Source organism: Stegostoma tigrinum, chromosome 2 (genome assembly GCF_030684315.1).
Source record: "Stegostoma tigrinum isolate sSteTig4 chromosome 2, sSteTig4.hap1, whole genome shotgun sequence".
Taxonomy (NCBI): domain Eukaryota; kingdom Metazoa; phylum Chordata; class Chondrichthyes; order Orectolobiformes; family Stegostomatidae; genus Stegostoma; species Stegostoma tigrinum.
Genome location: NC_081355.1, coordinates 60,623,324 through 60,635,419, shown reverse-complemented (window position 1 = coordinate 60,635,419; position 12,096 = coordinate 60,623,324). Strand labels below are relative to the sequence as shown.

Here is a 12,096-nt window from a genome sequence, read left to right as displayed (position 1 = left end):
ATCAGCATGTCTGTTCTAGGACATTCAACACTTTACTACGGAATTCAGCGATACCTAGAACTTGCAAGCCCCTAACAGGTTGCTTTGCATGCAAGGACACATATGAATCTAAGCAGGATGCATTTTCTGGCTTTTGGCTTGCATTCATAGAGCTCACTCACGTTGCAGTTGTTTGGAGGCCACCATCTTGTGACTACTGTCTGTTTCTTTCTTGGCACTCAGTCACTGACTTCAACTGCCAGGCTCTGTGTAACTCGCGCAGCTTTATCTGCATACAGACTCTCCAAGGCTCAGTTACAGGCTGCCAGCTTCTGTGACTTACGATGTTCTTTATAACAGAGGAAGAGGCAGACAGCCTCTGACAGTGGGGAGCACGTTCGCGAGGGTTAGCATGCCATGGTGAGGCAGCAGGCAATATCAACATCCCACCTCCAGCATGTGCCAGCTGTTTATGTGGCAGACACATTGGATGGGCTTCAAGTGGCTCTGTATGAAAGTCAAACAGGAGCAGCCCTTCGTAGGTCAAGTGGCACTGCCACAACCAGTCAAATGATTCGTCCTATTCCAGTCACAGGGATGGCCACAGGTAATGCTGGAGTCTGGGGAGCTGTGACCTTGCTGTCTGAGGTTGGTCACGGTCAGTCTTGTGTGTCAATTGCAGCAAGTCCAGGGATTACAGTGATGTCAGTCAATGTGCTGTAGAGATACCATTCTGCAGGGTTATCAATTTTCCCTACAGGAATGATGAGGAAGGGATTGGTGGTAGTGATTGGAAGAGCTGTTAGTGATGATAGGGTCGTGGGAAAGGTGATGAGATGACTCTAGTGAGTGAGTGAGTGAGAGGGCAGAAATGGATGGGCAAGCTATTGAGTGGGCATGATGTATCCACGCAGGGGAATTGGTGACTGTTAACTGCGCCTGTCTTGTGACAGAGTTACAGTGAGGAGTGGCCGGGTGAGAGTAGGTTGTTCCACCCAGCCTGGCCGAATGCAGAAAATCATTGATCTTCTGCGGTGCTGAGTATCCCATAGCACTCATGGCACAGCACTGATTGCAGCTGTCTTTTGGGTGAAGGCTGACTGGGTCTGGTAGTGTGACCTTTCTGCGGCAATCTTCGGGTAGAAGGACTGCCCTCCTCTCCGCCAGCCTGTCTATGAAGACCTCCAGACCCCTGTCCGTCAGCTGGGGAGTGAGTATTCTTTTCCTTAGGCTCCTTGGTGCTAACGGTCAGGGGCAGCAGAGTGAGGGGCAGTTCCTAGTTTGCAGTGTCTGAAATGGTGCGCAGCCCAGGCTTGCAACATGACACCAACAGAATGCACACCGCAAGGTCCCAGCAGTGACATAAACCTCTGCCTTATATCATTCCCACAGTAGGGTGCAGATTATGAGAGAAGTGTTTGTTCTGAGCCATGATGCACAAGGCGCCATAACTTTCACTCGACAAAACACAAAATGAAATTGGGAAAACATTGCTTGCAGGGTAATATGTTTCAAGTTGCAAACATTTTGTTGGAAGGTCATTGTCTGGAAATATCAACTATTTCTTTTCCAATAGATGCTACCTGACATACTTCAATAATCTTCTGTTTTTATTTCATATTTCCAGTGCTTTCATCATTTCATTCGGCCATTTAAAATCTATCCTACCAAATCAAAACAAACTTAGATACAGTTGGCATGACAGATGCTTTCAGGATTATTTAGTAAATATTGTTTTTTTCTTGACTCAAAAGCCCCACCTTTGTCAAACAAAAGGCCTGAAAAATGACGGTGAGATTTTCATAGGGATGCCTGATCCATTGGTATAAAATTCTATTGTCTGTTCATTTAATGGATGCAATAACTGGTTTAAAATAATTACCTCATTTTAAATAATAGATGGGATATGCCGAGTGCTTGTAGAACATACAGTTTAGTTTCAAATTATTATCTGCGTATTAACATTTTCAAGGTTGGTGACCTTTAACGAGATGTGAATTATTTTCAGCAAACTGTACTTAACAAAGTTATATTTTATCTGGAGACAGAGAATAGGTAAATAAAAACATGGCACATTGCTCTCCGCATGATCATGTTGCAGGCATGTCGTACAGTGATGCCACTATATTTTACTGTTGGTGAAGGCTTGCCAAGTATACTTCATGGCAACAGTTCTCAGTATTTCAGGCCATTGAATTCTTGCCAGGTGACTAGTGCAAGATTTGCTGTTATTTGTTGGGCAGAGAACACAGATTGGCATCTCCCTATTGAATTACTGATATCCTCATCAGTCCCTGTCATAATTATTAAGGCTGTTTCCCTGGTTACTTTGTAGGTTGGTACCGCTCAATTTCCATTATTTGTCAATTTAGATAATTTTACATTCGTGCCATATTTTTCAGCAGTTTTATCTATTTGTTGGACAGCCAGATTTCAGCGTTTTGCAGTGACCACCGTGCAGGAATAATTTTCCGGCTTCCTGATTTCTGATGTTTATTGCAGGACAGTGAGGCTCCTTGTCAGGAGCTTCTAATGGCAACGAGTAAAACTAACACTTCCCATAACCTGTGATAATGGGAACTGCAGATGCTGGAGAATCCAAGATAATAAAGTGTGAAGCTGGATGAACACAGCAGGCCAAGCAGCATCTCAGGAGCACAAAAGCTGACGTTTCGGGCCTAGACCCTTCATCAGAGAGGGGGAATGGGGTGAGGGTCCTGGAATAAATAGGGAGAGAGGGGGAGGCAGACCGAAGATGGAGAGAAGAGAAGATAGGTGGAGAGGAGAGTATCGGTGGGGAGGTAGGGAGGGGATAGGTCAGTCTAGGGAAGACGGACAGGTCAAGGAGGCGGGATGAGGTTAGTAGGTAGGAAATGGAGGTGCGGCTTGGGGTGGGAGGAAGGGATGGGTGAGAGGTTCTGCCTCCCTAACCTGTTATTCCTCTCACCCATCCCTTCCTCCCACCCCAAGCCGCACCTCCATTTCCTACCTACTAACCTCATCCCACCTCCTTGACCTGTCCGTCCTCCCTGGACTGACCTATCCCCTCCCCACCTATACTCACCTCTACAGGCTCCATCCCCGCCCTTTAACTTGTCTGTCTCCTCTCCACCTATCTTCTCCTCTATCCACCTTTGATCCACCTCCACCTTTCTCCCTATTTATTTTGGAACCATCTCCCCATCCCCCTCTTCTGATGAAGAGTCTAGGCCCGAAACGTCAGCTTTTGTGCTCCTGAGATGCTCCTTGGCCTGCTGTGTTCATCCAGCTTCACACTTCCCATAACCTTGCTTTTGGAAGTTGCCACACAATCATGTACACGTAACAATACGTGTACAAATAAAATACTGGTGGGCCTCCTGTAGCTGCACTGTAAGGGCAATGATTGTGCGATTTCAAATGCAAACTTTACTTGAAGCTTCCCACAACAACGAAAGAAAAAGTAGCAAGATTTGAGAGTTTCAAACAACAGTTCGAAGTCATGTTTGTACTCGTGCCACCTAGTGCTATGAAGTCTGTAGTATGTGGACTAAAGTAGAAGACCAAAAAGCCATTGGAAACTGAACATACAGACATTAACTGCAGGTGCTTTGGCATCTGGTCATAAACAATGCAATGAATGACTTTCAGTTTAATGAATGAAGAGCATATGAGTTTGTAGTACAGACTATGTGCAGCAGTTACATGGTACACTAGCTCCAGGCAATCCAGAAGATATCAGATCATTAATAATGTTCTCTAAGTCTGACTTTACTGACCTTGATTATATTTTTTAATGGTTTTTTGCATTAACATTAACTGTATCCATAAAGTTTCGAACCCCACTGTTACACTGCAATTGCGTTTTTTAAAAATGCCTTAAGTTTCTACCTCTGGCAACAATTTTTTTGTACAATTTGCACAGAAGATATCTGGAAGATCTGTATTTGATGACAAGCAAAGGGACACAATTTATATCTTGTAAATGGAAGTAGACTGACCTAAGGACACATCAACTGTGACTTATGGTCAGTGCACCATGTCTGCGGTATGAATAACAGGATCATAGAAAATGCAACACGGAAGACCATGCAGCTCAAATATCCAAATTCATGTAGTTAATTAAGTAAAAGTAAAATGATAAAATGTTAAAAGCATGGCTTAGCTTTTAGTAGGATCCATTTTGATGTGTCATGAATGGAGTCATTCCAATCCCATTTGTTTCCAAATTAAAAAGCCGTCTCTGTGTATTGTGAAAACTGTCTGCTGAAGATGGCTTTGATGTGGAAAACCATTAATTTTTCTTAGCAGCACCATTCATTGGGCATGCATAACCAGTAACTAAAATTTAAATCCCTGTACACAAAATCAAATCATCTCTCACCCCTCCCCCAATTCAAATTCAAGCCTTCTCCTCACCAGCAATCTAAATCCACGTGCTGAAATCTAGCTTTCCAGATGAAAATATATTAGAGACAAACAATGTACTAAGAAATAATTGCCACATTATGAAACAAATTTTCTTAAGCCTGGTCTTGGGCCAATGCCCAACCTAACACTGGGCCGGCTGGTAAGTGCCTGTATCACCACATAAATGGACACAGTACACTTCACCACCCTGTTCCAGGCATTTGCAGCTGCGGCCAATTTGAGTGGATTCCTGAAAAGCTCTCTGATGAAGGGTCTGGGCCCGAAGCGTCAGCTTTTGTGCTCCTGGGGTGCTGCTTGGCCTGCTGTGTTCATCCAGCCTCACATTTTGTTGTTTTGGATTCTCCAGCATGTGCAGTTCCCATTATCTCCTGAGACGTACAGTCTGTTTTAGGAGGAAGCTCGCCTCTAATATGGAAGTTAGACTCTCCATAGAATCCTGGATGCAGTTTTGAGTTACAAATAGGCAGAACGTGTTCTCTGACTACTTGGTCTAGTTTTTTTCCAACATTGTGCGCCCTAATCCCCAGTCCTTGAAGGCACTATTCCAAAGAATTTTAACATCCATCTTTTTTTTTACAGTCAGTAGGAGAGAACATTGTCATCTTAGTCCAAAAATAAATTCTCTTGCCCTTTGCTTGTCTGTACAAGACCTCCAGCTCCAGGCTCCATTATAACCCCAGTGTCCCCAACTCGATACCCTGTTCCAATCTGTCCACCAACCTGTGTGCCAGCCTAGTGAGAGGAGCTCACTGCATGCATTTGAGATCTGGGCCTCAAAATGGCTTAGACCTATTGGCAGTAACAATATGGACCACAATCCAGTATGACCTGAAACCTAAAATTAGCCTATCTGTGGCTCACATACCTTTTAGCAATTTTCCCTTCAGTGTTCCTCTCTATTGGAACCTTTCTGGTACACCTTGTTGCACATTTAGCTGCCTTGTTCACAAGTTGACAATAATGGAATGCTGTAGACCTATTTGAATTTGTTGAACCTGATTTTCTTTTCTCCTTAGTGCAAAATTGTTGCTTGTTCACTGATCTGTATACGCCAATCAAAAAGGAGTGTAGCATATGCTCGGGGGCTGAGGAGCTTCAAGCGTTTGATAGGCAAACCAAAGCAAAAGAGCTAAAATGGATTTCTGCTTGGACTTATTGCCTCCATTTTAATCAAAGACAAAGAAAGGGAGTTTCCACTTGTTTATTCTAGTAATATGAGCACAATTCTGGCAAAGTTTACTGAGCCAATGCAAATGATCAGTTAATGTTAGACATAAATGGGTTACACCCAAAGCAGCCTGTGCCTGGTTCCACAATGTGTTTTTAATGCTGGTCTAAGACTCAGCTTTCCTCATTATGGCTGTGCCCACAAAACTGGCCAGATCCCCAGATCAACGTTGCAACATTCCACCAATTGTCCTGATTAGGAAAAGCTCTACAAATTGCTTTTCATTTCTTAGTGCATGGAGACTAATATATACAGCTTAAAAGCTTATCTGTATTAAAAATATGTAATTTACTTTGGAAATGACTACCGTACAACATTGTAGTAAAAAGAACAGTTTTCTTTTGAAGTAATTTCAATCAGTCGACATCAGGTGGAGGGGGAGGGGTGGGCATTAGGCACCCATTAGAAATCTTTCTTTGATAATAAACCCACTTTCAGCTGAATTCATACACCAACTCTACATTATCTTCTTAAATACATGAAAGAGTGGTTCCTAACGCTGTCTGATTGCATTGGTTCATTGAGGATTTTACGCTTAATGATTATGAAAATAAATTTTATCAGAAATTTGAACTGCAGCCTAACTGGCACCATGTCAAGTATGTTTCTCGCACAATTTCCAATTTGCACCCAAAGTATAGAAACAAATAAGATAGGAGCATGAGGAGGCCATTTGGCCCTTCGAATCTGCTCTGTCATTCTTCACGAACTTTACTGATCATCCAACCCAATAGCCTAATCCTGCTTTCTCCCCATAGCATTTGATCCCATTCTTCCCAAGTGCTACATCTAGACACCTCTTGAATATGTTCAGTGTTTTGGCACCAACTACTTCCTGTGGTAATGAATTTCACAGGCTCTCCGCTCTTTGGCAGGAGAATCATCTCCTCATCTCTGTCCTAAATTGTCTACCCCAAATCCTCATACTGTGACCCCCTGGTTCTGGACACACTCACCATTGGGAACATCCTCCCTGCACCTACCCTGCCCAGTCCTGTTAGAATTTTATCAGTCTCTGTGAGATTCCTCCCTCATTCATCTGAACTCCAGTGAAAACAACTCTCAAGTCCTAAAAATATTGAATTGTCTAAATAATATTTTTAAAGCGTGATTATAAAACGTAGGTATCATTGGAAATTGAATGAGAGGGAGCTGTTTGGACATTTTTAATCTGCCAGATGTGTGTAACCTCGTAAGATTCATTTTCATTATAACCAATAAGAGCAATTCATTTTGAAATAAGGCAACATTCAACATAGAAGTAGTAAATGAATTTCCTTGAAGCAAATCGTTAATGGAGGCTGAGACGAAGTGATTTGTCCCCAAGAGCTCCTTAAACTGTATCAAGGTGGAACCAGCAGATGACATTTGCATGCTTTGCATGTGGAAATGTATTGCTAGTGATGTTTGTGGGTGTGCCAGTGCTCATCGAGGGAAGAGATGACAGTTCCAAAGAATGAAGCACCTTTAACAGTGCAACCTAATGGCTTACATATCTCGCATTGCAGATGTAGCTCAGAGTTCTCCTTGAGTGCTCTACTCTTAACATTACAACTTACGAGTTCTTGCATTCAAGGTATCCAAAACAGTCAATTGTTGTCCTGAGGCATTGCAGGGAATCTATTACTGGCAAAAACAAATTAATTATGGCCTATCTTCCAAGAAACACGTTCTTCTCTTTAAGTGGAAATTAAGTGCCTTGCTAGTAGTGTTGTCAGTTTTTTTTTGGGTGTTGCATATAAAACTAAACAAAGATAGCTATAACACAGGAGCTGTAAGTGCATCAAATCACGATTTTTTTTGTACTGTGCCTTATGGTGGGGCAAATCAATATATTAATTTTGTAACTGATCTTGAAACCATTATGCTTGCTTTGACTGAAAGTGCGAAGGAAGGATAAGTGGTTGCAGGTATTATGACGGAGATCCTGTACAAATGTGCACACACACTTCAGTATTTGTTTTCTTAGGTCTGGAAGGATTTTCTTATGAGGAGAGTTTGAATAGCTTGGGCTTGTAGTCACTCAAGTTCAGAAGAATGAGAGGTGACCTTATTGAAACATATAAGATTCTTAGGGGACTTGGCAAAAGAGATACAGAAAGGTTGTTTCCTGTGTGGGAGAGTTTACGACCAGATGATACAGCTTAGAGTAAGGGTGTGCCCATTTAAGACAGAGATGAAGAGGAATTTTCCTCTGAGGATGGTGAATCTATGGAGTTCTTTAGGGCAGAGGGCTGCTGAGGTTGATTCATGAAGTCAATTCAAAGCTGAGACAGACAGATTTTTAATCAGTTTGAGAATCAAGGGTTACAGGGAAATGGCAGGAAAGTGAAGTTGAGGATTATCAGATCAGCCGTAATTACTTTGAGCTCAATGACCTCCTTTTGCTCTGACACTTTATGGTCTGAAGGTCTATCAGATTTGGTGATAAGGGTCATTGAATGTAAAAGAACACACAGCAGTACTGTTGTGGCAAGTTGCATCATCAGAAAAGATGTGATGGTGGTGGAAAAGTTTGAAGAGTGGAATGGAATTCTGACAGGAAGCAAAGTGTAAGGAAGCATAGACGAAGGAATTAATAGGCTTCTTGTGATTTTTTTTGTGGTCTGTAACCAGAAATAAATTCAAAGAATTCAGAAAGTGGAGAGAAGAGCCAAAGATGGACTATGTGAATGTGAGAGATACTGGAAACAAAACTGCTGATTTTTTTCCAGTTCCTATTGCAATGTTCCAGTGAAGGCCATAGTACATTAAAGGCGCACAGGTCCTCATCTGTAACACAACCTTTAGGCTCAACATTGAATTCGATAATTTTCTGTCATTGACTCTGCTGTAATCTTTTTTTTGCTTGCTTCAGTGTAGCTCTGGTTTTTCTCTTAGTTTTGCTTTCAGATGGCAGTCGGGCATAATTCTACTCTTCCCACCATCACGAGACACACCCTTTGTTCCTTTATTTGTCCTATTTCCATTTTCTTTGGTGCTTTGGATACTTATTCTCTCCTGTCTTCCACCCTATCCTAGACTTATCCTTCTATCATTTTTGCAGACTTGGCCATTTCACTTGCTCAGTCTCTATTAGATTTCAAGAGGAAATAGTAAGAACTGCAGATGCCAGAGTCAGAGTCGATACAGTGCAGAGCTGGAGGAACACTGCAGATCAGGCAGCAACAGATGTGCAGGAAAGTCGACGTTTCAGGTCAGGTCCTGCTTCTCTGTTGCTGCCTGACCTGCAGTGTTCCTTCAGCTCCACACTGTATCAGCTATTAGATTTCAAACTGTTTTCAGGTACAATGAAAGGTCATTATCATGAACCATTCATTCTGTTTCAGATACTGCCTCATCTGTGGTGCATTTCCATCATTTTATGTTTATTTCTGATTTCTGGATCTTACAAATTTTTTTTTTTAGTAAGTGGCAAACTTGTCTCCTTTAAGATGGATAGCAGCTGTCTGTGTTCACACTACCCTGATACTTCTCAGTATATTCTTAAAATTAACAGAGAATCTTCAAATTGTGGTTCTCCAGTTTGAAAGTATAATAGACTTTGGAGTAACACTCTGCCGGAGCTGATGGGAGAAACCAGGGAATCTGCAGGAAAATGGCAAAAATGTCCTTTGGCTGTGGAAACTATCACAGGTTTCCTCAGATTCTTTGACTTTAGGCTGACAGTTACCTATACCCAGTTCACATTTGCCACCATTTTCATGCCAGAGGAGTCAAAATGTTTGCTTCTTGCTGATCTCCAGCTCCTTCCCTTGCCATTCCTGTGTTTGACTGCTGCACTGCTGTTGTACTTTAAATGCTAAATTTATTGCCAATTTCATTAACTTTGAAACTGACCCATTTAGACAGTGAAAGGAGGAGGTTGAGCATTTTAAATGGTATTTTCACTGATGCAGATGTAAGCCTTCAAATGTTTTGCACACATGAACTGTTTGCACACATAGATTGTGTATCCTGGCATACTTGCTTTCTAGTCAGGTATTTGGTACAAGCGACTAGAAATTTTTAAAAGGATATGCTGATTCCTTAAAACATCCAAACTAAAATCTTCTAATGGATTTCATCATCCTATTCCTGCACAGTGCGGTGTTAGCCCAAACTGTCACCTCTAAATCCAAATGTAAAATAAATAGTTTGATTAACATGTTGATCCTTATAATGCCTCCATGACCTGCTTTTGTCAGAATGAGGCTTTTAAACTACCATGGGCAGTAACAGTTTTACAGACTTTGCTCTGCCTTGCTTTGGACAAGTAAACAGTAACAAGTGAGCACAGCATCAGAGAACTGAGTGCAAGATGAAAAGCTTTGACAAAATGTGCCTTTTTCAGCAATACTCATGAGGATTTTGTTACAGTACAGAAGTAGGCCATTCTGTGCATTGTGTCTCTACCGATGCTGTTTCCCCAGTGCCAATCTCCTGGTATGTCCCCAAATCCCTGTATAAGATCATTTTCATATTCCATACTCCAGCAGTACCAACATGCTGTGCTCAAATATAGTCGCACTGGTTCCAGATGTACGCAGAGACATTTCTCATTATAAAACAGTTGTATGATACAGAGGAAACCTCCACTGTTAGACTTGGAAAGCTTGCCCATATGCTGAATTCCAAAAAAAAATTATATATTCAAGTAGAGAAATGTCTTGTCTCTCTATCTACTTCTACTGCTGTTAGTCCATTCACTAAAAAGAGACAAATGGTGTGTGCAATCACTGACAAAACGTCTGGATGCAGCAGTTCATTGTTGCCTCTAGCAATCGGACTGTCCTGAACCTGTCCTGGACTCACTCCCTTCAGTATTAAAGGACAAAGGTTACTGAACCGAGACTGGGCTTTGTGATGATGAGATCAGTAGCAAATATTGACATGAAGCTTCGACGACATAAGCACACAGGAATTAGGAGTAGGAGGAGACAATTCAGCCCTTCGAGCCCGCTCCACTGTTTAACATTGATCATCGTTGATCTGATCCGGGTCTCAACGCCACTTTTCTGCTTGCTCCCCATAGCCCTTTATCCACTTTTCATCAGAAACATATCGATCTCTTTCTTGAATCTGTTGATTGATTCTGCCTCCACTGCACTCGGGGACAGTGAGTTCCCGAGATTCACAACTCTCTGGGAGAAGTTGTTTCTCCTCGGCTCAGTTTTGAACCCACGTCCTCTCGGTCTATATCTGTGACCTCTTGTTCGAGACTATCCCATAAGGGGAACATCTGTTCAACATTCACCTCAGCAATCCCCTTCAGACCACCCTCATTCTTCTGAACTCCAATGAGCACAAGCCCAAACTTTTCAACCAGTCTTTGTACGATAGCCCTTTCAACCCTGGCATCAGCCTGGTGAACCTTCCCTGACCTGCTTCCAATTACACCACATTCTTCCTCAAGTAAGGAGACCAAAACTGGAAACAGTATTCCAGGTTGGTCTTGCCGATCCCTTATATAATTGTAACAACACTTCTTTGCCAATATGATCCAGTTCTTTTGCAATAAATGCCAGGATTTCATTTACAGTTTGATCTCTGAAAGCTATCAGAATCCTAACATTCTAATAGATGGTCCTGGCCTGGTAGGCAGATCCCAGAGGGTCCAGTTTCTGCCGCAGGAAACCTGCTAAAAGATAGATACTTGCTTCTACTTTATTTAGAAAACCTGCCTCCTTTTCATCTCCTCTCCACAATCTAACTCCCACCTCCTCTGGTCAGAGCATAACGCCATCATTCCCCAGCCAAAAGCAGAGGCCTCTCTACCTCCCACGGTAACAACTCCTATAATGCCACACTTTCACTCTTGGGTCACACAAATCTGGGTTTTGGAAGGAGTTCGCACAACGGGAAAATACTTTGGGAAGCATTAATACAGAGAAAAGGCTGGTAGAGCTGGAATGACTGGAATTCCAGGTGGTGTTCCTGGAAGGATGGACAATGAATGCTTGTTTGAAGCTAACAGCCTGCCCTTTGCCCAGTGCTGTTAGAAATTGCAATGTTTGACTAAAGCTGTGAGCTTTTTGCACTAATTCACATTTGATCGATCATAACTGTCAACACTTCATTGTTTCCAAAATGCCTCACTTTAAATAGCTGGAATCTTATCTGTGTAAGAACCTAACTGTGCTAAATACCTGAACTCTGAGTGGGAAGTGTGGGAATGGCAGCACCAGGAATGTCTCTGACTGTCCCTTGCTTGAAAAGTTATCCATTCCAGTTTCTGGCTGTGAATGATATGCTTTCATCAGCCAGAGATGATGGAGTCACAGGTTCAGAACTTTGGCAGGATCATATGAGATCTTGTGTCCTTCTTTCAATGACTGAACAGGCGGATTGAAGAAAGGCAAAAGCTGTCCAACCAATGCCGCATGTGAATTTGCCCTTTGTCAGTAGCCCAGGATGATCTCTACTGATACTTTTCTTTGCAGCTTCTGAAGCTGAATTTCTGGTCAATTTCTGGCAACAATTTGCATCAGTTGTGAGCT

At 42.3% G+C, this 12,096-nt stretch overlaps 1 protein-coding gene across 5 annotated transcripts in view; it reads left to right on the top strand.

Moving 5' to 3' along the window:
* The window catches only part of rbms3 (RNA binding motif, single stranded interacting protein), a 1,261,622-nt gene that overhangs the window by 1,113,544 nt on the left and 135,982 nt on the right, over positions 1-12,096 (top strand). The gene's annotated exons all lie outside the window — the stretch shown is intronic.